The 24,070-nt window shown below is 39.7% G+C and overlaps 1 protein-coding gene across 3 annotated transcripts in view; it reads left to right on the forward strand.

Moving 5' to 3' along the window:
• The window catches only part of FBXL21P, a 41,132-nt gene that overhangs the window by 7,996 nt on the left and 9,066 nt on the right, over positions 1 to 24,070 (forward strand). Inside the window, exon 3 of one of the 3 annotated variants that reach the window (XM_032476800.1) lies at positions 10,463 to 10,527. The exons of 1 other annotated variant lie outside the window; for it this stretch is intronic. The gene's annotated coding sequence lies outside the window, so the exon portion shown is untranslated. Of the gene's footprint in view, positions 1 to 10,462; positions 10,528 to 21,879; positions 22,116 to 24,070 lie in introns of those variants that run through there. One more of the 3 variants, XM_032476802.1, reaches the window with a different exon arrangement.

A 24,070-nucleotide genomic window follows, 5' to 3' on the forward strand; every position in this document is an offset into this window, starting at 1 on the left:
AATTATTGAGTACACTGTATGGCAGGCATAATGCTACATGTTTTATTTGCCTTGTCTCCATGAACACTTGTAACATCCCATAAGGCCTCTTAAGAAGTCTTTAGAGCAGAGTGGCTGTGAGTGCAGACTCGAGCTACAGTTGCTGCCGTTTATACCTTTGTGACCTTGTGCTTCTATTTCCTCATCTGTAAAATGGAATAATCATATTATCCACGTTATAGGCGATAAATAAAATCATACACATAAAAGCCCCTAGGACAGTGTCTGGCACATAATTTGCATCCTGGAAGTAGTTGACATTATTATTTAAAGATGGAGCATTAAAGCTTTATGAAGTTAAGTAACTTGTCCAGGATCACATTACTAGATAAGAAACCACTCTTTTGAACACATTCTGTGGAGCCTTGCATAGATTTTGGTATGTAGTTTGCTCATTCTCATTAATTTCTTAATGATCTGTCATTTCAGTTTCAGTTTCTTCCTTGATGAAGTTTCTATTGTTTTTCCTCTGTATGAAACCTTTTTGTTTCTTCCTATCTGCATGATCTTCATCCTTGAAACTCAGAAATTTCACCAGAATTTGTCTAATGTGGGTATTTTTTCTTATTCCTGACTAGCACATAGCTCGTTTGATCGTAAGATCATAATCTTTCTTCCAGTTAAAATCTTTTCTATTTTTTTTAATCTCTAACCTTTGTTTTTTCTTCTCTTAAAATTCCTATTGTACATATGTTGAAATGTCCTAACCTTTTTTTTTTTCCTTCATGCTTTTGTTTTTCCCTTAAATTTCTTATCATTGTTTTTGCTTCTGATTTCTGGAGGAACTTTTGGATTGGGTCCTTTAAGTCCCAATTCATTTATCTCCAGAATCCAGTCTGTTGTTTAACTGTGTCTATTGAGGGCTTTTATTTCCCCCACCAATGGACATTTTAATTTAAAGTTTTCAATGTGCACTCCAAAAAGTATGTAATAAGCTCATCAAGTCCGTCTTGCACCATTTTTGTAAAAAATGATTAAAAATTCCACCAAAACTTTAATTGCTATTAAATTTCTTCTACCTTGGATGCAACCATCCAATTTCTCTTTCTCCAAAATCTGACACCTACTGCGAGACCCTAAATCAGTTTTTTGGTTCAGGCTACTTTCCCCCATACTTTACCTGTTTCTTTCCATCTTTGTTGATCGTTAATAAAGTATTTATTTTAGAACAATTTAAGATTTACAAAACAATCATGAATATAGCACAGGAAGTTCTCATATACCCCACATCTAATTTCCCCAACTATTAACATCTTACATTTGTTACACATGGTACATTTGTTACAACTGATGAACGAGCATTGATACATTATTATTAACGAAAGTCTATACCTTATTCAGATTTTCTTAGTTTTCACTTAATCTCCTCTTTCTGTTCCAGAATCTCATCCAGGACACCTCATTATGTTTAGTCATGTCTCTTTAGGCTCTTTTTGGCTATGACAGTCCTCACTTTTCTTGTTTTTGATGACCTTGACAGTTTCGAGGAGTACTTGTCAGGTATTTTGTAGAATGTCCCTCAAACTGAGATTTGTCTTATGTTTTTCTCATGATTACACTGAGGTTGTGTGTTTTGGGAGGAAGACCACGGAAGTAAAATGTTATTTTCATCACATTGTATCCATGATACATGCATCAGTGTGACTTAGCCCTGTTGATGGTGACTTGACCATCTGGCTGAGGTAGCGTTTGTCAGGTTTCTTACTGTAGGATTACTCTTTTTCCCTCTTTCCATACTGTGCTGTTTGGAAGGGAGTTACCATACATTGCCCACTCTTAAGGAGTGGGGAGGTATGTTCCATTTCCTTGAAGCTGAGTATCTACATAAGTTATTTGGATTCTTCTGCATGGGAGGTTTGTCTCCTTATTTATGTATCTCAGTATGGACTCATGAATATTTACTTTACACTTTGGGTTATAATCCAATACTGCTTTATTTATTTTGTTGCTCAAATTCTTCCAGCTTTGGCCACTTGGGAGCTGTTTTAATTGTCTTCTGTGTCCCTTTTGACCCCATCAATGTGGCCTTTTTTTGTTTTTGTATTTTGAGTGCTGTATTACTTTCTGGTTCTATAAGATTTTCCAGGCTCATCTTGTCTATTTGCTTCCCCAGTCTTAGGATCAGCCATTTCTCCAAAGAGTACTGATTCCTTTTACTGGGAAGTGGAATTAGAAAGTAAGATGGAAGCTAGATGTGCTCAGTGCTACTGGGCTTTTTTCCAGGTGTGCAATTATATTTTCTATTTTTAAGAATTGTTGCATATTGTTTCCTTTCCCTAACAGCCTTCTATGAGAATAAGAATTATAAAAAAAAACATATACACAGGAAACATGAGGGAGAAGAACTCTGTTATTAAGTGCTTTTACACTCAGGATGATTTGCTCTGAATGTTCCATTTAAACCACTGAGCATTTTTATTTATCTGGTAATTTTTTGCTCTGTTGATGCATATGGATGGCTTTTCAGAAAGATAATCAGGATTGGTAGCTGAGATGGGTCCCAGCAGAGACTTTGTAAGCCAATGTAATTTTTCTGTCCTTAACAAAAACAGAAGACAAACAGATATATACTTTTTTCTTTAGCAGTTTAGAGATTGAATAGTTTGTCCAGGACAGGGATGGTACTGTAAGCAGGGCTGAGAGCTGCTTGGGTGGGGTTTCACCTTAGCTCAAGAGCAAAGTCTCCTTGTCTTGGAAGTTGGACATCAGCTGGCAGAGTCTCTCTCTAGGTGGCATCTTGCTCATCACTGACCTCACAGAGTCTTTTCTGAATACAAGCCCTGCCCTCTGCAGCCTCAAGGATGCAGATTATAAGCGAGGTGACTGGACTTCACTCCCCTTGTTCTCTAGCACCTGCCATAGGTACTTTAGGTAGAATACTCAAAAAAAGTTGAATTTCATCTCTGCTCACTGCTTTTTCTGTAGCCTGCTCTGTCTCTAGCTCCCGGACGGGGTTTCATGAATGGCGATCCCTTCAGTTACCCCCAGGGGAACTTCCTTTCATGGTGTGGTAGCTGGTCAGCCCTCCCCTCACTCTGCTCCTCCCTGTGCCATTCCAAACTGAAACCTCATCAGATGACAAGGTTGGTGTACTAATTATTTACTGATGTGTGACAAATTACTCCAAAAGTTAGCAGCTTAAAACAACACATTTATTCTCTCACAGTTTCTGTCTGTCAGGAATCCAGGCATGGCTTAGCTGGGTCTTCTACTTCCAGGTCTCTCACAAGGTTACAATCAAGTGTCAGCAAAGGCTTGTGTGGTCCCATCCAAAGACTCGGTTGTGGGAAGGATCTGCCTTGAAGCCGACATGGTTTGGGCAGGATTCAGTTCCTCAGGGGTTGTTGTACTGAAGATTTTTGTTCACCTCTTGCTTGAGGCTGCTCTCAGTTCTTGTTCCTTGGGTCTCTCCAGTATAGCAGCTGGCTTCACCCAAGTGGCCAATAGAGAGCTAGCAAAATGAAAGCACAATCTTTTACAACCTAATTACAGAAAAGACACCCCATCACTAGGTCCAGCTCCCACTCAAGGGTAAAAGTTTATACGAGAACATAAATAACGGGAGACAGGATCATTGGGGCCATCTTAGAAGTTGACCTACCGCATGTAAGGATGAGACCCTACTCCCATCTCCAGTTGGGACATAATTTTTCATCTGGTATGGTTGGATTTTTTCTGTAGGATGTTGGGAAAGAACACATGTAAGACAAGTGGGCTTAAGACCCTGCCTTAGTCCTGGATACCATGAATTTGAGTTTGAAATTATGGAAAGAGCTTTAGGTGAAAGTGTTCAGTCAGTTGTTGCTCAATAATCATTCTTTTAGCACTTTCTATAAGCCAGCTCTTAAGTTAGATTTTCTATATATATTATCTCACTTTAAACCAGTTCTTTGAGGAAGGCATTACTACCCAGAGTTTTTGAATGAAGAAATTGGTGTATAGAGAAGTGAGGTTACTTTCCAATGTCTGAGCATCCCAGTACCCTGAGCAGCTCCCTCCCCACCCCAGGATTGGCTGACTCATCCAGCTGCAGCCTCTGTCTCAAAGGGGACAGGGCTCTGTGTATCAGCACCTTAGGACTGTAGTAGAATTCACTTCCTACGCACCCTCTCAAGTCTGTTAACTCTATCTAGTTGGCCCCCAATGCAAACTGTTGGATTCTGTCTCCGTTTCCACCTCTCCATCCTGCTGCCTTGGATGGAATGCATCAAAATGACTGTCTCCTTGGTTCCTTACTGAGTCTCCTCATAATCATGGCAAGCCCTGCTCCTCCATGGCTAATGACAGGTCACAGGAACCCAGCCCAACTTAGAGGGCAGGTTTCTCACCACACACTCCCCAGCCCACTGGACTACGTAGACCTCCAGGGTCACTCAGCTAGTGAGAGGCAGAGCCAGGAGTCAACCCATGCTCTTTGTGTTATCTCATTCTGCCTCTCAGGTTGACCATTAAAGTGAATAGATAATTCAGACTCAACACTGTTTCTGTTGTTCTTTCCATAGTCTAGATAGTGTTAATTTGATTAAATAGGTAAAAATGGAATAGAGGAAATGAATAAAAGTTCTACATGGCCACAGTCACAATCGTGTGTGAGTGAAAGTCAAGATCAGGGTGGCAGGCACCATGCCTCAGAGCAATGGTGGGAAGAGGCAGCAGGACATGACACCCTGAGCATCCCAAGGGCTTATTTCACTGCTCCTTTTGGTGGAAAAAAAGGCATCATTTCTGGTTATATTTCTGTTGTCTCCAGAATGCCTGGGACACCAAGCCCACAAAACCATGTGCGTTAGTGTCTGCCTAAAAGAAGGAAAGAGTAATGTGTTTCCGCGTTAGTTTCAGGAAAAAAGATAAGCAAAGCAAAGAAGGAAACAGCCACTTTGCTGCTCATGATGCTGCGTCAGAGGCAGACTGGAGGATCCTGCAGAATGCCTCTAAAAGTTCTCAGTAACAGCAGGGGATCCCCATGGCCAGTGTTCATCACTTCAGTCATCCCAGTGGGGTTTCAGTTTGGCTCAAAGAGTGCAGCCTTTGCTGAGCAGAGTATCCTCTTAATTAAAAATGGTTACATGATTTTATGAAGTAGTGTTACTGATGGCCCTTTTAGATAAGGTATTGTATCATTCATTCTACCTCGTCCTCATTATCCTTCTAAGGAAGAGTTGGGGGTCTTGGTTAGGATCAGGGTCAGGATCAGAGTGTGGGTAGGCTCCTTTTATAGGCTTGTCCTCCTGGGAATGTTTGATTCAGGCGAATACCCCCTTTTTCTGGAAGCTTGCTCCTCTCGTGATCCCGGGGACAGCACAGTTCCTGACTTTCTTCCTGTCTCATGCACTACCTCTCAGTGTCCTTTGCTGGCTCCTGGCCCTCTCTCCAGCCTCTCCACACTCCAGCACTCAGTTCTGGGCTCTTGGCTCTTCTGTGCCATGACTTAGATGCTCTCCTTTAGTCCTGGCTTTACACCACCCACATGCTGGTCACTCTCAGTTGTATCTCCAGCACTGACAGCTGCAGTGAGCTACAAACTTGTGTTATAAGTGTACCATATTTAAAAAGGTCCAGATTTTGTTTCCCTGTGAATAGTCATATACCATTTCCCGTAATCCCTCAGCCATCAAGGTGTAGCAAGGTGACTGGAAAGAATTTTTATATCCTTCAATACAGTCGAATTCTATATATGAAGAGAAGATTCTCTTGCCCCCTCCCCATCTCTGCTTGCTAGGCTGTGATGCTTGCTGCCCCAGAGCAGGAGAAGAATGGACCAGGATGAATGAAAGTTGGAAGCCCGCCTCTTCTGGTACCAAGGGATTGTAGGGGAAAGAAGGTGGGGCAAAAGAGGCAGATACATGAGTGCTAATCTTCCCTCTCCGAACTTCTGCCCAGGCAGGGGGAGGTGTGTTATAGCTCTTAAGTGCAATGCTGTGAGTTTTTGTCCAGTTTACTTTGGAGGCTGAGAAAACATCACTCTTCTGACCCTTACGCCAGTCTGGGTGGTGGGGTACAGATGGTGGACAAACATATCAGAGTGAAATCAGTGGTGTGGCATGGTCAGGCAGAGATGGTGCTGGATGGTAGCTCTCTAAAGCTACCCTCAGTTCCCACATAGTGAGGATGGGACTCAGAAATTCCCATGTGTTTCCAAAGTGTCCATGGACCACAGCTGAGTAGAGAGCTAGTAAACGTCCATAGGGCTATGATGTGCATTCAGGCCAGGAGCTGGGCGGAACATGTGGCAGGGGGTGTATAGGGCCAGCTGACAAAGAGGCTGAGTCATCCAGGGAGTCCCAGAGCCTTCACCGAGCTCTCACAAAGCCACTGGCTACCAGCTTCAGCAGGGTACACCAATGGGGCAAGCAGTGACCAGGGAAATGCAAACAGGGTGCACTGCGGTAGAGTCCAGATGAGGGAGAGGGACCAAAAGGTACAAAGACTCCTTCCAGGTACTGCTGGGAGTGCACCGTGGGCTCCTACCATCTTGAGGAAGAGAGGAGTGATGAGGTGGAAATCTGAGAGATTGAATCTATTTAAATTCTTCCCTCAGTTGAAGAATCCCAGACTAGGTTAACTCTAGTTCCCTTCCTCCACCTGCCCCCATCCCCTCATGGGTCAGGAATCATGAAGGAGATCTGAGAAGAGGCTGTGATTTCTTTGCATCGTTGAGTTACACTTAATGGAACCAAAAATTTCCTTAACTCATAAATCTGACTGTTAAAAGACATCTAACATGTATATTAGACTAATCCTAGCCCAGACTGAATTCTGGACCCCTCTCCTAAAAGACCAACAAATACACAAAGAAACACCTGGTTTACTCCCAGTTTTCTCTACCTCAGTCAGTGACAGCACCAGGCCCCATGGGTTTAAGAATCACCATTGATTTCTCCTATCCCCTCACCCCTCACATCTAATCCATCAGTAAGTCCTGCCAGCTCTTCCTTCAGACATATGCAAAACCCACTTGTCTTTCTCCACCTTAACTGTTATCCTTGCAAAGACTATTACAGTATCTTCCCCCCGTTCTCATTAGTGGGACTGCTTCCTACCTATATGGAGCATTATGTGTGGTAGAAAAAGATACCCCTTTCTACAGGTCAATGTAGCCCCATGCTGGATGCAGGGCTTGGTGAGTGGTGCAAAAACTGGATTACAACCCTGCTCACCTGCTCTGCCTGCTTCCCCTGCATAGAATCCAAATGACAAAAACAGAACCAGCAGCCCTCCTCACTCCTAAGCTTTACCCTATGGTCCATCACCCACTGGCAGTCAGAGTGATCTTTTAAAAATATGAATCGGATATCACTGCCCTGCTTGAAGACCCTTGGTGTTCTCCAAACCCTTGGCACAGAGTTTCTGATCCCCCTGCCCCTGCCCCTGCGGCCCATGGTGCCCTACATGCTGGGACCCTCTGCTCACCTCTCCAGCCTCATCATGCATGCTCACAGTCACGCTGACTTGTTTCTTCTGTAGGATGCCAGTCTGTTCTTTGTGCTCCTGCTATTCCCTCAGACTGGAAAATGCAGGCTGGCTCCTTCTAGTCATCCAGGTTTGAGCTCAGATGTCTCCTTCTCAGTAAGGATTTTTCTAAATGCCCATATTCATACTGTCTTCCTCCCACACTCTCTATCATATTACCTATTTTCTTTTCTCCATAGCATTTACCAACCTCTAAAATCTTCTTTTTCACATATTCATTGGTCTCCTCTCTCAAGAATAAAAGCTCCAAAAGCAGGGACCATTTTTATCTGGTCCACTTCTCTTTTCAGAGTCTCAAACAGTGAATGGCATATATTTTTTGAATGGACGTTTGAATTAAAGAATGAATGATGAAGATTGCATGTGGTGCTGTTGTAGGTGTCTCATAAAAAGACTGCAAACTGCTGACTGGCAAAGCCAAGCCTTAAATGCATACAGATGGAAGAATAAACACAGAAAACCAGTTAGCAATTTGCCAGACAGTGAACCACGCACTCATGTTATAAACTTTTCAGTAGTAAATAGCATGGCAGGTTGACATCAGAGCCATCAGTGAATCTTAATAAAAGTCATTCTTAAGTAAAATTTTACCAATATTTCTTAAGTTCAAAAATAGTGATTATAATGTACTCTGCCTGGAATATAAAACCATTGATGGAAACTATTGATGTCTAGATTACCCTAAGAGTTAGGCTGAGGATTTCTTACCTAAAGAAAAACTTATTTAACAAGTAATTCACATAGTATACTCTGTTTTGCTAATTTGATGAGGTTGATAGTGAAATCTCTCCCCCTCTTCCTTTTTATGTCTAAATTATATAACATGGTAAAAGATGCCCTTCAGTTGTGTGATTATGTTACTAAGGAATCTTTCAGCGTGTTGTCTTTCATTACTGAATTAAAACTAGAAAAGAGCAAGTTTGAATGTGGCTGGGTACTTTTACAAAGCCAGGCAACGCACATCCTCCTGATGACCGTCTTATTTTCTGACTCTGAAACTTTTTTTTTTCCAATTGTCTGCATCCTGTTTGTGGTTTTAAAAGTCTGATCACAAAGAATGATATAACTTATAACTTATACTAAACAATAATTCAAACAAAATAATCTTAACATCTATTCGTCATCAAGCATTCAGGTTTTCTAAAGCATTATTCATTGTGTTATTAAATCCCAGAACTGCCCACTTTCACACAGTTTACTCCACAGCCCTTGTAAATGAGTATTACTGATTGTGACTGAGCCGTGTCATAACACTTCGGGGAACTACTACAATTAGGACAATTATCGGGAGTCATCATCTTCTGCTACTTCATTTGCTCCTAATGTTCAGTCCTCCTAAGATAGGCTTGTGGTCTGAGGCTCCGACTTGAGGTTTCTTTTCTCACAGTTTCTTCTGTTTAATTTAGGAAAAGCTGTAGTTGCACAGCAGACTAGGTTTCATGGACATGTGTTGCGATTACTATAAGATACTAATTAAATATATGCTCTGTTGAGCAGTAGAAAAAACAATTTTTACTTAAAACCCACTCTACTTTTCTTCTTCTTTCCTCTTTCTCTCCTGTATTGCCTTCCTTCCTTCCTATGTCTGTTGAGTTTCAACTATGCATGAAGCCCAGTATGAGTCAGCTGCACATGAAAACATTTATAAAGGACCCTGTTCTGTGCCTGGAATACAGTAGATGTTCCACTGGCAAAAAAGAAAGAAAAAGAAAAAGAAAAAATAAAGAAAAAAATAAAGAAAAAGAAAAAAGAAAAAAAATCAAGTATATGGTTTATACCTTTGACCCTGACATGGTTGAATTTTTTATTTGGACTAACCTAGACAGAAATCAGTTAGTCTAAGCTCTCTTCTCATATCATAGAATCTTTGATAAATTGTCCGTCCTCCATCTTTTGCTTAAGTAAGTGGATTTTGCCATGATGCCGTATGGTATGGAAAAAGACCTGTACTATCATTCAAAAAATGTTGAATAATTTGCAAGATAGAGTATATGAAGCAGAGTGCAGTAGAAAATGCATTGGAATGGAAATCAGTAGATCTGATTTCAGGTCCAGATTTTGTCCCCAATGTGCTGTGTAACCTTGAGTCAATCATTCCTTCCATGTGAGCCTCACTTTCCTCATATGAAAAATTAGAGGATTTATTACTCAGGATTCTTTTGATCAAAAGTGACAGAAATCCAGCTAAAGCTAGTTCAGGCAGAAAAGAGAATTTTTCAAGTCAAGCATCTTCAGGCATGGCTGGATCCAGGAATTAGACAACATCAGTGGAACACTGTCTCTTCTTTTGCTCTGCTTATCTCTGTGCTGGGCTCATTGCTGTTCCTTTAGATGGGCTTCCTCTGTGTGCCCAAAGGAAACAGCCACTGTAATTCATGCTTGCATCACCCTGGTTATAAACTCTAGAGAAAAGGACTACTGTTTCCCAAGATCTGTATACCAATCTGAGGAAATCTGAGCATGGATCTGCTTTGGTCACATGGCTATCCTTTGGCCCTATTTCTGCTGCTAAGGCAGTAGGTACTATCATTGTCCAAGTATGGATCATGTGTGTACCACTGAAATTGGTTTGGGGGAAGGAAGGTTCTTGGTTTCCATCCTAGTGTTCATTTTCTGGCCACAGAAAAGAGCTAGAAAGTCTTGGGGTAGCAGAAATGTGCTCTCAGCCTTCCCAGACATCTCTTTCTCCAAGCCTCTGATCGATGAGACACAGAACCGGAGAGCATTTCACCTTTAAAGTAAAGTTATGGCCCATTTGCTTTGCTCATCTCTCTGCCAAGTCCTAGCGGATGATAGTAAGTTTGGTTACTTACTAGGAGGGTTTTTATCTCCCCAAAAGATGAGGTGCTTGCCCAAAGTTAAATGGCTAGATTATGACGAAATCTGCGCTAAAACTCACACCTCCCCACACCTTTGCTTTTTTTTTTTTTTTTTTTTTTTTCCCCTCAAACAGGTAACACTGATTTACCACTTGGTGCTTGAGATCATGGGATACTCCAATTTGTAAGCAGATGACAGGTTAGTTCCTCTCAGGTCCAACTTGAAAATCTCCTTGTAAGTTTATATGATTTGTATTCCTAGAACATGAGCATTTTTAGAGCATCCTGGTTGACAAGCTCAATCAGATATCACAGCTTTTGACTAAGAGGATATGTAGAATGACTACGCTGAATTATTCTTTTGCAAGAAATGCAGTCTGTCATTTCCAAGCACAGACAAAAGTAAGATGTGGAATGTGCACTGAGAGGCTCACAGGACAGCAGAAACCTCAATTTCCTCACCTATAAAATGAGAGGGTTAGACTAAATGACTCCTAAGTTCCTCCAAAAGTCTGTGTGTATATGATAAGGCCTGTTGGAGTTTCTTTCAGACTTTTGACCCCTGGGGCAGAGTTTATTTTAATGAGTAGAGCAGTGAGGTGCTGGAGATGCTTGGGGTGCTGGGGTTGTGAGTATTTGGCCTTCTCGGTGCTGTCTCCAGGGTGTAGGCAGTCAGAGTCCTGCTCCCTAAACACAGAAGCCTGGCTTGTTGACTCCTGAAACTTCAGCACTGGCACTTCATTTTGCTTCTGCCTTTGATCTCTCCAAAAGGACCTGTAACAATCTTAGAAGAGGCAGCTTGTTTAAGCTGTAATCAGAAGCTTTCCTGTGTGCTAGTTTTGAAAGAAAGAAGAGTGAGGGTCCTGGGCATTAGAAAAGGGGTTTGGGGTGCTAGGGGCTTGCCATCAGGAGACCAGGACACCAAAGCCACATTCTCAGGATTTGGCAACTCAGTAGGGGCTCAGTCTCACAAAGAACACTTGGCTTTAGATTGTAAGTATGGTCAACACAAAGCATATGTGGTACTCACACTTTGACCTCAGGAAAACACTTTTGGTTAAGAAAAAAAAGTGCCAAGAGTGAAACCCACTTCCTTCTGGGAGCCTGCTCTGCGCAGTCTGTTCAACTGTGATGTGTTGAGCAGATAGGAAGAAGCAAGTGAAGTTAACTGAGGTAACTGACTGGCCCAAGGTCACCACAGCACTCTGTTGATAGTCTACAAGTCATTTCACTTTTTTCTTATGCTAATAAGCAAGACAACAATAGTCTTTCTAAGTCTTAAGTGACATATTGTAAATGTCAAACTGCTGCTTGGATTCTTCTTGCATTTTCTTTTCCAATACAAAGGTGTCACAAGCCAGTGAGATCTTGAATCCATTAAGCCTCCTACCACTACCTAATGTTCAAAATGATGCACAAGTACCTGTAATTATGGTCCTCTTTTTTTAAAACATATTTTAAGATGTTCAAATGAAAGGTATTATTTAATACTTAATTTCTAAGAAATATGAAATGTAACATGATTATATGCTGTCCTTAGCCTAAAATGGGAAGTTCTGTCTGTAATTCTATATTGGTGCTTGTGCTGCTTTTCCTGGAGTAGGGGTTGGGGAGTGGTAGTGACAGATTATACCAGCCTATCTATGTATAGGCTTGCTCTGTCCATCCATCCATCCATCCATCCATCCATCTTCTGTCTACTGGGGCAATTTTGTGAGATGACAAGACATCATTTACTCGTTCACTCTACAATTATGCACTGAGTATTTACTGGGTGCCAGGCACTATTCTAAGTAGTGAGGATACAGTAGTAAATAAAATAGACAAAAATTCTGCCTTGCCTAGAGCTTACATTCCAGTGGGAGCAATAGATAAGCAAAACATGTAGTATATTATACAGTGGTTAGTACTAAGGAGAAAATAAAGCAGGTGTCATTTGAGTAACACCCTGAAGGAGAAAAGGGAGTAAACCCTGCAGATATCTATGGAAAGAGCATCCTAGGTAGAGGGGAAAGTGCATAACAAAGGCCTGAAGCCAGGAGTGTACTCGGAGGGTTTGAAGAACAGGGAGGAGAGTGAGGGATGGATGGAGGTGGTAGTAGAAGATGAAGTCAAAGAGATGGGCTGGCACAGAACAGATGGCATGGAGGCTTCTTAGGGCCTTAGAAGGACTGTCTTTTACTCTGAGTGGAAGGACACCATTGGAGGGTTTCAAGTAGGGGAGTGACATGGGCTGACATTCTCACAGGACTACTCTGGTCACCGCATTAAGAATACACCTAAGAGCAAGAGCAGAGGCAGGGAGGCAGTCAGAAGGCCACTGCACATGCCAGGTGAGATGATAGTGGCTTGGACCCGGACTGTGGTAGTTGGGTTGCTGAGAAGTATTCAGATTCTGGACATGCTTTGAAGGGAGAGCTGAGAAGACTTGCTGATAGATTGTAGGTAAATGTGAAAGAAAATAGAGAATTCCAAAGTTTGGGGTTGGTGAAAGTGAAAACGTGGTATTGCTATTTACTGAGATAGGAAAACGGCAGGAGAACCAGGTTTTGAAGAAGAAGGAGGAGGAGGAGAAGAAGAAGAAATAAAAGTCCCTTGGGACATAAATTAGAGATGACTATTGGAAATTCAAGAGAAGTCAAATAGGGAATTGGATATAAAAGTCTGGAATCTAAGAGAGAGTTGAGGACTAGAGATCTAGATTTGGGAGACAGTAACATATAGATTGAGCCTAAAGCCTCGAGAAGAGTTGACATCACCAGGAGAATCAGCAGAGATAGAGAGAATTGCCCCTCCATCTGAGCCCGGTCATGTTACTGTGGAGAGGTTGAGGAGACTGCAGTACTGGGTGGAGGGGGGAACCAACCAGGAGAAGAGTGGCTAGAGCAGAGCAATCAGGGAGGAAGAACCTAAGATGGCATCCAGAGTCTTTTGCCATGGAATAGGATGTAATTAAATAAATAGTGTACTCAAAAAATCATTACATATTATGGTCCTATATCTAGAAGAATGTCTGTGATTTGGGCTGAGAGTAGAACAAACCAAAGCTGAAAAAATAGGATAATGTGATGCCTTTCAATCAGATAAAGGTGATGCCTTCCATCATTTCCTCTACTTTACAAGAAGCTGCACACCAGTTTAAAATTTGAAGCATCTGATTTTAAAACTATTTGGGACTTTTTTTCTGCAGAATTCAATAGTAAAGTCATTACAGTACTCAACGTATTTCTATGGAATATTAGCAAAAATAAAAATGTAAAATAAATTTAGGCTATTTGAAAGTAAATTTTTTCCCACAATTTCTAGTAATATAGGAGAATCTTGAGTTTGTGAAAAGGACCTTTTCCTCATATCTATTATCTTTTATGGATAATATTACAACTATATACTGAGACCATTTAGGAAAAGTGCTAGGGTTATCATGAATGTTGTGTAAGAAATACTATGGTTTATTAGTGTGATATTCTAGGTAATTCAAGGAAATGCAACTAAATTACACTCAGGGGTCAATGAAGTAGTTGTATATCTTCAGTATCACTTGTTAAAGTCCACCTATATATGGCAGTCTACAAGCTTAATATTAGTTATTTTTTTCTGGACTGAAAATGAAAACTCTGTTCCAAAGGGAAATACATCAATACAATAAGAGTTTGATTGGGTTCTCTTCTGAAGCACCCATGTAATTATCCTGCTCAAAAAGAACAACTCACTTTCAGGGTATGACTCACCAGCAGTTTGCTCTTAATGAAACACACTTTGTTCAGTAGTGGATGGTGTCATGATTTCCTTTCAAAGATTTGAAAAGTTCCCGAAAGATAAGAAGGTGTGATCAATATTGATAAAGAAAAATGAGTGACAAAATTTTCTCTGAGAGAAAACCTCTTTTATTAAACATAAGGGCAAAAATACTCTGCAAGGATTTGGGATATAAAATAACTCTTTTAGTAGATTCATCCCAGCTGAATACACGTGCTGTGAACCATCATCATGGGAGGAAAATAGCTCCAACTCTCACACATGAGATCTACTCCCCGCTCCTGGAGGAAAATTGTTCTTCCTAAACCCAGGGCTTTTTGCATTCTCTAAAGACTAGACTCTTCCTCAAACCCCACCTTAGAGTCCACGCCACACCTAGTGCTAGGTATGCATGTGGCCTGGAAGGTGATTTCACTTAGATTTTTATTGGATGTGTTTTGCATACCTCATCCCATTTTTGTAAGGCTCAAATAAGAATACACATGTGAAAGACTTAAAGATGTAACTCTCCCTTTAAATATTGAGCTTCTTAATTTTACTCAACAGATTGAGCCCACACAGAATAATGTAAAAACGAGACATGCTGTGCTCTGTTTGAATTTCTGCTTTTGTAATACTTTAATTAATACCACCATCTAGGCACCCTTGCAGTAGGTGTATGTGTTCAGCGGTGATGTGAGTGTTAATGATTGTCATTATTGTCATGAGCACCTGGCTATGTTGCCCAGATGACTATTGTGACTCACAGGTTGTTGTTTTACACTATTCTCTGTCCTAGACTGGTTACCATCATTGTTAATTGACAATTCTTCTGGTAGTTGCAAGCCCGTTTTTTGTTGGTGTCTCCTTAGTAACTTGGCAAAAAATAGCTGTCCTGTTTCTGTTTAGGTCCTTGATTGGAGTGTTTGCAGCCACTCTACTGCTATGCTGTGGCATTTTAAAAATCACTTCCATTACATATTATAGTATTTTTTTCTATTTCCTCTGACAGTTGTTCCATTTTTATGATCTCAATGGAATTGACTGGCAATCCAGTATATCCCATATGATAATGAATAATAATCACTAAAAAAAAATCCACTTTGAAACATTTTCTTTCTAAAAGCAGTAAGTCAAATTTAACTACTATTTATTTAATTTTCAATCTTAAGATATATGTTGTTTTTTCAAAGATTTTAAATTAATATAGGAAAATGTCATAAACAAGAAAATTAAATTTAGTACATTGAAAGAGTTTACTGTCCCTTATAAGAAAAATACTTGTTTTAAATTTTTCCTTTTGTGAAAAAAATCTAAGACATTTTCATTTTTGCTGATGACCACTTTTTGGAATGCCTTTAAAAATTGCCAGTCACCAGAATAGCTATAAAACACGACAGACTAACCCACTTCTATTAAATGATTTGGGGTGACTGACCCTGTTTCTCTTAGTAATCCCAGATTTGTGCTGCTAAACAATATACATTTTGCTTTTCATAAATAAAATGACTAAAGAAAATTATCTCTAGATTAATAAATTATCTCTGTAAAATGTTTAAAGGTAGCAATAAATTAATTTATTTCTTTTTAAAGCAAAATGTATTTGCAGAATCTTTTACTTGAGTTACAGCTTTTAAAATCAGGTAATCTATAAAGTTGGAAAATATAATTCAGTGTTACATTTTATTTTAAAGATGGCATTATAAAGCTTGATGAGAAGAGCGTTACTGAAAAACAATAGGTTAAAAATCATTTTTCTTCTCCATTTTAAGAAATGAGTTCAGATTCACAAGATGGCATAAGACAGAGCTACCTTACACCAGATAGAACATGATGTTTATCAATCCTTGAGCTCCATGCAATCCCCAATCCCCTTGGTTTTATTCACTTTTCAAAACAGGGTAGTGCCTTTGAATCAGTATTATCAGTGATGACTAACCCTGACCCATTTAGAAATGCGTATTTCATAATTCCTCTTTTTACAGGGGCTTCATACTGTTTTTGAATACAGTGCAAACAGCAGAAAGTTCTTCAATATTTTGAGACGCACTAGCTGGCATTTCTGATTTTTAAATGAAAAGCCTTAATTTTTACTTTACTATTTTCCTTTGGCAAAAGCTTAGTCTAAAGGAATAAGAAGTGAAAGCATAAAGTCTTAACATATTTAGAAAATTGATTATATATCTTTTAAAATATTAAAAAACAATTTTTTAATAAAAGGCAGGATAGAGGATAATTATTACTATTATTCAGAGGATAATTACGTTGATATTAGGGTTCAATTGGGACAAACTATAACAAAAACAACTCTTGGAGGGTCTTTATCTAGATAATATGTTTGGCAAATGTGGCATTGTTTTTTTCCATCATGTTACCAAAATAAAGACTTTTTATTAGGTAGCAAATATTACTGATATAATTCAAATGTATTTTTCTTCCAATAGGATACAGAAACAATTTCATTGTAGGGCTCTAAAATGATGTTGAATCAAATATGATTTAATCCCTGTGTAGTACAGAGTTATCCTTACCCAACGAGAGGGCTGCTCTTTGCCCTCAGCTCCTGCAGTGAGATCTCTAAGTCCTTGGAATGTCCTGCCTGATAACAGTGTCTTTGTTTGCCTGGGTCTGTGGGCCACACCAAACAGTCTAACAGTGTGATTTATGATGAGGGCTTTGGGCCACATGGTATCATCTCCACCTTTGGAGGTGCTGGAGAATAATCAGTCACATAGGCAGTCAACCATGTCTATGTGACCAAGCCCCAATAAAACTCTGGACACCAAGGCTTGAATGAGCTTCCCTGGTTGGCAGCACTCCATGCATATTGTCATATATTGTTGCCAGGAGAATTTAGTGCTGTCCATGCCTCTACTGGGAGATGACAACTTGTAACTCACATGTGGAACTCTCCTGGACTTTGCCCAATGCATCTCTTTTCCTTGGCTGATTCTAATCTGTATCTTTTCACTGTAATTAACCATAACCATAAGTATAACAGCTTTCAGTGAGTTCTGTGAGTCCTTAGAGTAAATTATCAATCTGAGGGAGGTCTTGAGGACCCCTGAATGGTGTCAGAGGCAAGATGGTCTCGGGGACCCCAGATATCTGCAGTTGGTGTCAGAAGTGACTGCAGTCTTAGGGACTATCCTTTCCTGAACTTTGTAATTCCTCAAAGTGAGACATGTTTTTATGCTTGAAAATATTTTTGGTGAAATTTTGATTGTACACCTTTACAAATGTGGCCAGTCATTAGCGCTGTTCCCAGATATCCTGGGTTTTTCTTTCCAGGTATAGAATTGCATTTTCTCAGCCACCTAAATTTGAATGTGACCATTTTGACTAGCTTTGGCCAATTAAATGAGGATGGAATTGACATGTGATTAGACACATAAGATACAGTGTATGCCTCCCACAATGTCTCTTCCCCTGTGTGACAGACTGATAACTTTCTAAATAGAAACTGCTTCATCATCCTTGGTCCCAGGATGAAGACAACAGGGACCAGAGCTCCCAGCTGAATTATGAAAATTAGAGAAATGTAGCATGACTGAGAATCAAACCACTTTTGTGTTAAAACATTATGATTTGCAGTTGTTACTGTAGATAACCCAGACCACCCTGATTCAAACCACCAGAATCAGTATTTGCTCATAGTATGACAATAATACTTCCTATGAAAGGACTATACAGAGATGCTCTTTTAAAAAAATGTTATTGGTGTAATTTTGTGCTCCTTAGTTTGAAATGAAGTATATCACAATTTTCTGGCCAACATTATTTTTTAGACATGGCCATATGAATCAAAATCTATTGTAGTTGAACCAATAATTCCAACTTTAGAAATATTCTTCAGTAGTATTCACAGAAGTGCATAAAGACTTATGATCTTCATAATAGTAAAAACTAAATATCAGCAGTAGGATAATAGTTAAAGGACTTGTGATGTTTCCATGTGAGGGGAACGTCTCATTTAGCCACTACAAAATAAGAGGAGGAGACCTCTCATTTCATCCAAGATAGAGAAATAGGAACTGGATTTACCCTCATTGGGAGGAAAAAGTGGAAGGAGAGGAGACAAAATATTAGAAACAACAGCTTTCAAGACACAAGACATCAGAAGCCCTATGAGTGCCCCCCTTTTACTGCCATGAGAGAGTTTCTCAACTACTATACAGGAAGGAGGAACCCAGGCTGAATTTAGGGAACTCCTTGAACTTAGGTATTTGTGATATGCCACTAAAGCAGTATTTGGGGAATACTTATAGCACTAAATGCCTATATGAGAATAGAAGAAAAGTTCAGATGAATGAACTCCACTTCTACATTGAGAAACTATAGAAAAGAATGTCAAATTAGACCAAAATAAACAAAGGAAATAATGATCAAAACAGAAGTCGATGAAATATAAAAGAGAAAAAACAATTCAGAAAATCAATGAAACCAAAAGCTGGTTCTTGGAAAAAAACCAATAAAACTGACAATACTTTAGCCAGACTGAAAGAGGGAAAGAGAGTATAGAGACAAATTACCAGTATCAGGAATGAGAGAGGTGACATCATTACAGATACTACACCCATTAAAAGAATAATAGGAAAATATGAACAACATTATGCCAGTCAGTTTAACAACTTGGATGAAATGGAGAAATTTCCTTAAAAACACAAACTTCCAAAGCTCATTCAAGAGGAAACAGATAAGATGAGGAGCCCTGTATCTATGAAAGTAATTGAATCTGTAGATAAAAATCTTCCCCCAAAATAAACTCCAGGCCCAGATGGTTTCATTGGTGTGTTCTATCAAATATTTAATGGATAAATAATCCATTTTTACACAAACTCTTTTAGAATATTGAAGAGAAGGAGGTGCTTCCCAATTTGTTCTAAGAGGCCAGTATTTCTTGATATCAAAATCTGAGAATACTATAAACAAAGAACATTACAGATCAACATTTCCCATGAACATAGCTGTAGAAATTCTAAAAAAAAAAATTAGCAAATTGAATTTAACAATAGATAAAAAGACAATAAATTATGACCAAGTGAGATTTATCTCAGGAATGCTAGGTTGGTTTAACATCTGAAAAGCAATAATATAATTCACCTTTTTAACAAACTAAAAAAGAAAAGCATAAGACCATCTCAATGGATACATAAAAAGCATTTGAAAAAATCAAACATCCCCTATTCATTAAAAAAAGAAGAGAGCTCTCAGCAAAGTAGGAACAGAAAGGAGCTTCAACCTGATGAAGGGCATTCATGAAAAGCCTATAGGTAACACTATGCTTATTGGTTTAAGATTGAATGTTTTCCTCCTAAGATCAAGAACAAGCCAAGGGTGTCTGCTCTCACCAATAATCTCCAACATTGTACTGTAGGTATAGTGCAATCAAGAAAGGAAAAGAAAAGCATGTGTATTAGAAAGGAAGAATTAAAACTGTCTTTATTCACAGGTGATACGGTTGTCCATGTAGAAAATCCAATGGAATGTACTGGATTCCGATGGACAATCCTAGAACTAAAAAGTGAATTTAGTAGGGTTGCAAGATACAGGATCAATGTATACTTCTGTATATTGGCAACAAATAATTAGAGCTTAAAATATACAGAGAAATACTATTTACAATAGCTTATTAAAAATTATGAAATATCTAGGGATAGCTCTGAAAAAAAATGTGTGCAAGACCTGTATGAGAACTCAAAGATTGCTGAGAGAAATTAAAGAAGACTCAAGTAAATGGAGAGATATATTGTGTTCATTGGTTTGAAGAGTCAATATTTTTAAGATGTCAGTTCTCCCCAAATTGATTTCTGGTTTTAAGGCAGTCTCTAGCAAGATCCCAACAAGTCTTTTTGTAGATACTGACAAACTGAATCTAAAATGCAAATAAAAATGAAAGGAATATTTAACAGCCAAAACAGCTTTGAAAAAGAACAAGTTGGAGGGCTAAAACCACCTAATTTCAGTAATTATTTTAAAGTTACAGAAATCAAGACAGTGTGTTATTGACATAAAGATGAGCAAATATATCAATTAAACAGAATAGTCTGAAAAATAGACCCATGCATACATGAGTAACTGATTTCCCACAAATATGCAGAAGCAACAGAGAAAAACAGTAGTCTCTTCAAAAGCTAGTAGTGAAATAATTGGAGATACATATACCAGAAAAGTGAACTTCAACTCACACACAAAAGTTACGCACCATACATGAAAGTTAACTCAAATGAATCATACACCTACACATAAAATCTAAAATTATAAACCATGTAGGAGAAGATCTTTGTGAACTTTGCTTAGGCAAAGATTCCTTAGATTTGACATAATGATCCATAAAAGATCAAATTGATAAATTTCATAAAAATGAAAACTTCTGCTCTTCAAAAGTGGAGTAGGAGTAAGTTACAGACTGGAAAAAATAATTGTAAGTCATATATCTGATAGGGAATTTGAATGTAGAATATAGAAAGAATTCTCCAAACTCAATGATGAGAAAACAGACAACCCAATTAAAATTAGGCAAAAGATTATGACAGACACTTCACCAAAGAAGTCATACAGATGGTAAATAAGCACATGAAAAAGTGCTCAACAGCATTATTCGTTAGGGAAATAGAAATTAAAACTGCATTGTGATCCCCCTGGACACCTATTAGATTAAAATGTGTGGGTGAGGATGTGGAGGAAATGGAGCTGTAATGCCCACTATAATTCCTACTGTGGATGGGAATGTAAATAGCCTTTTTGGAAAACACATTGGCAATCTTACATACACCTATTAGACAATGCGACTATTCTATACTAGGTGTTTGCCAAAGAGAAATGAAAGCATATGTCTATACAAAGGTATGTATGGTAATGTTTTAGCAGCTTCATTTATAATAGCCAAAAACTAGAAATAATCCAGATGTCCATCATCAGGTGAATGTATAAACAAACCATGGTGTATCCATAAAATGGAATACTACTTAGCAATAGAAGAAAATGAACTATGATACATGTAACAACATGGATGAATCTCAGAATAATCATGCTGAGGACAAATAGCCAGACCCAAAAAAAAGAGTCCGTACTCCATGATTCAGTTTACATAAAATTTTAGAAAATGCAAACTAATCTATACTGTCAGAAAGCAGATGGGGAAGGAGCTGAAGGAGGGATTACAGAAGGGCATAAGGGAAATTTGGGGAGATACGCATATGTTCATTATCTTGAGTGCAGTGATGATTTTAAGATGTCCAGACTTACCAAATTGTACGTTTTAATTCTGTGCAGCTTATTTTATACCTCAATAAAGATGTTTGTAAAAAAAAAAAAAATAGGGGATCGATGTGTGTTGATAGAGAACTATGTCCGTGAAAGAGTATGCAAAAAAAGTTCCATAACATTATATATATATAGTTTTATCTCAGATTTCTTCAAACTAACAAATAAGAGTGATAGAGTCTGTTTTCCACTGGATACTTTTGTGTGTGTACCGAAGGTCTAGTAATTTACACAGTGAACAGTGGTTATCCTTATGGAATGGGATGTGGCACAGGACAGGACGGTGATAACAGAAATATTTACCACAGATCTGTTACCACTTTTGATATTTTAAGTTTCCTTTCAAGTATTTGCATATTAATTATGGGTGCACTTGCCGGGGAGGTTAAGTTCTAGAAATTGGAACTCTCAGTTCACTGCCATTCGGGGAGGCTGGTCGTCTGTTTCACCGCACAGGTGGTCACAGCGATTTAGGTGAAGGTCGACAGGCAGAAAACCGCCTACCCACCACCTAAGGGGGCGCCCCGGGACCCCCTGAGCTGGTGTGAGCCGGTGCTTAAGGACCTCTAGCAAAAAGTGAAGCTGCGCGCATGCGTGGTGTCCCGGGGCAGGGCTGGGGGCGGGCCTGAGGAACGCCCGCGGGCGCTGGAGTCTTCGCCTCTGCCCAGCGCAGCCGGCTTCAGAGCAACCTTCCCGAGCGCCGACGGGACGGGCCGGGACCCGCCGCCACAGCCCGGCCCGCGAACGCCGGGGCACGCGCGGAAAGGCATGCGGTTATGTTTCAAGGTAGCCTTTTCTTCTGGCGGGCGCGGCGTTCTGCGAAAATTGCACCCTAGCTGGCTTAGAGGAAGCTGCGGGCTAGAGCGGGGGTCCTGTCTCGGGTGGGTGGTGGTTTGGGGAGCCGGAGGCCCCCGCGGCCAACGCGCTTTCTCCGGGAACAGGGAGGCGTGCCCTGGCATCTTCAGCCGGCGTGCTGCCCACCGGTGGCCGCCCGAGGCGGGGAGAGGGTAGGGGGACCCCTGGCAGCGACCCCATCCCGCGCCTCCCCCAACCCCACCCAATCCCAACTCCAACACCCGACCTCATGTTTGATTTGTCCTGAGGTGTAGGGTCTTCTGTCTGCTTTTAGCCTCTGGTGGCTCGTTTCTTCCCGCTGTGGTTTTCCTACGGGGTCCAGCTTGGGACACAGGTTCCCCGAATTTTGTTCATCCTTGGAGGGTAAGCATTGAAAGGATTGTATTAGTCCTAACCTCTCTCAAAATGCATTAGCTGACGTCTTGAATATGTGTAGTTGCTGGAAATGCTAAGTGATTACTGATACATGCAGTTGCTTTTGCATGACTACTTGAAGTGTTTGAGTTTACAGGAGGATTTTGTTAAGAGTTTATATTTACAAAGGCATGTCCGAGAGAAAAGTGGACTCGAACCTCCCCTGTGAGTTGGAAAATTCTAAATTATTTTAGGTGTACTGGTTTTGTCTTTTAGCACATGTGTCCAGAAAATTTCCCCCAAATATGGAGTTGAAACAGTTAGGATTATTTTCTCAGAAGAATGTTGCAAGATGCCTTCTTGAACCCTTTGTATTAATCATTAGATCCCTTGGTGTACCCAACAGTGAGATGAGGCTCTCTCCATTTTGGAAGGCTTCCCTGTGGAGGGCCTCCTTTCTCCCTGTCTTCCAAAGTGGTGATGGAGGGGTATGAACAGCTGCCTAGAGAGCCCCCATTCAAGGATTTTAACAGATTGCCCAGTTCACCTTCTATGTACCCCTCTCTGCATCTCAAAAGGTGTTTTGAATCCACATGTATTTTGAAAACTTAAAGTTCCATATGAATCATTTAAAAGCAAACATACCTATTTTAACATTCAAAGTTTATTGTTTTTTTAATAAATATGTCTCAGTACCACAGAGAGACTATTGAGAGGGTATAGAAAATTGCTAAATCACTGAAAAAATGTGAGAACACCAAAAAGTTGGCAATCACTGCTTTAGGAAAGATTTGTTTGACATAAATTCAAGTTATTTTTGTCTTGTTGAAACTTTGATGATGATATAATTTTCTAAAAAGATTTAGCAGGGAACTTACAGGACATGTAGGCTGCAAAGAACATAAATATTTTTAACAACATCCCTAAAAAATTATATTTTGTCCTCTGTTCTGGTTATATTTAGTGGGAGGAGATATTGCCCCTAAGCACAGTTTATTCTTTTATTAGAAGGCTGTGTGTTTCAAAGCTATATTTTGGAATAAATCATCAGCTCTCCCGTCCAGGCCATACTTCCCTGGTCATTGCACTGATGACTGGGACTTCAGTCCCCTTAGTAGAGGCCATCTGCCTGTGATGGCAGGAATCTGATTTCTCAGTGTGCCACCTTAGAAAAGTAGCTTAAATAAAGGCCATTTGCTCATTATTCTGTTCCTGTTCATTGTCATCTTGCTGCTTCCAACAAAGTTATCTAACCTTTTCCATAGTTTTGGATCTTTTTTCTGTTATCTGTAATATTTACACAGGATTTCTAGTGTGACTATTAATAAGTTGAAACTTTAAAAAGTGCCTTCCATGTGTTCATTTAACAAGTCTGGAAGAACCTGGTGATGGTGCAGAAGATAGCTGCTTCCATTGTTGCCACTAGGTTGGCTTTGGATATTCAGTCCTTGGTCTAACATGTTTTTATCTTTCCCTCAAGAACACTGTGGGAGTTTTTTTTTGATACTTTTAGAGGATCTGATTCACATGGT

The sequence above is a fragment of the Camelus ferus genome, chromosome 3, assembly GCF_009834535.1.
Source record: "Camelus ferus isolate YT-003-E chromosome 3, BCGSAC_Cfer_1.0, whole genome shotgun sequence".
In the NCBI taxonomy this organism is placed as follows: Eukaryota; Metazoa; Chordata; class Mammalia; order Artiodactyla; family Camelidae; genus Camelus; species Camelus ferus.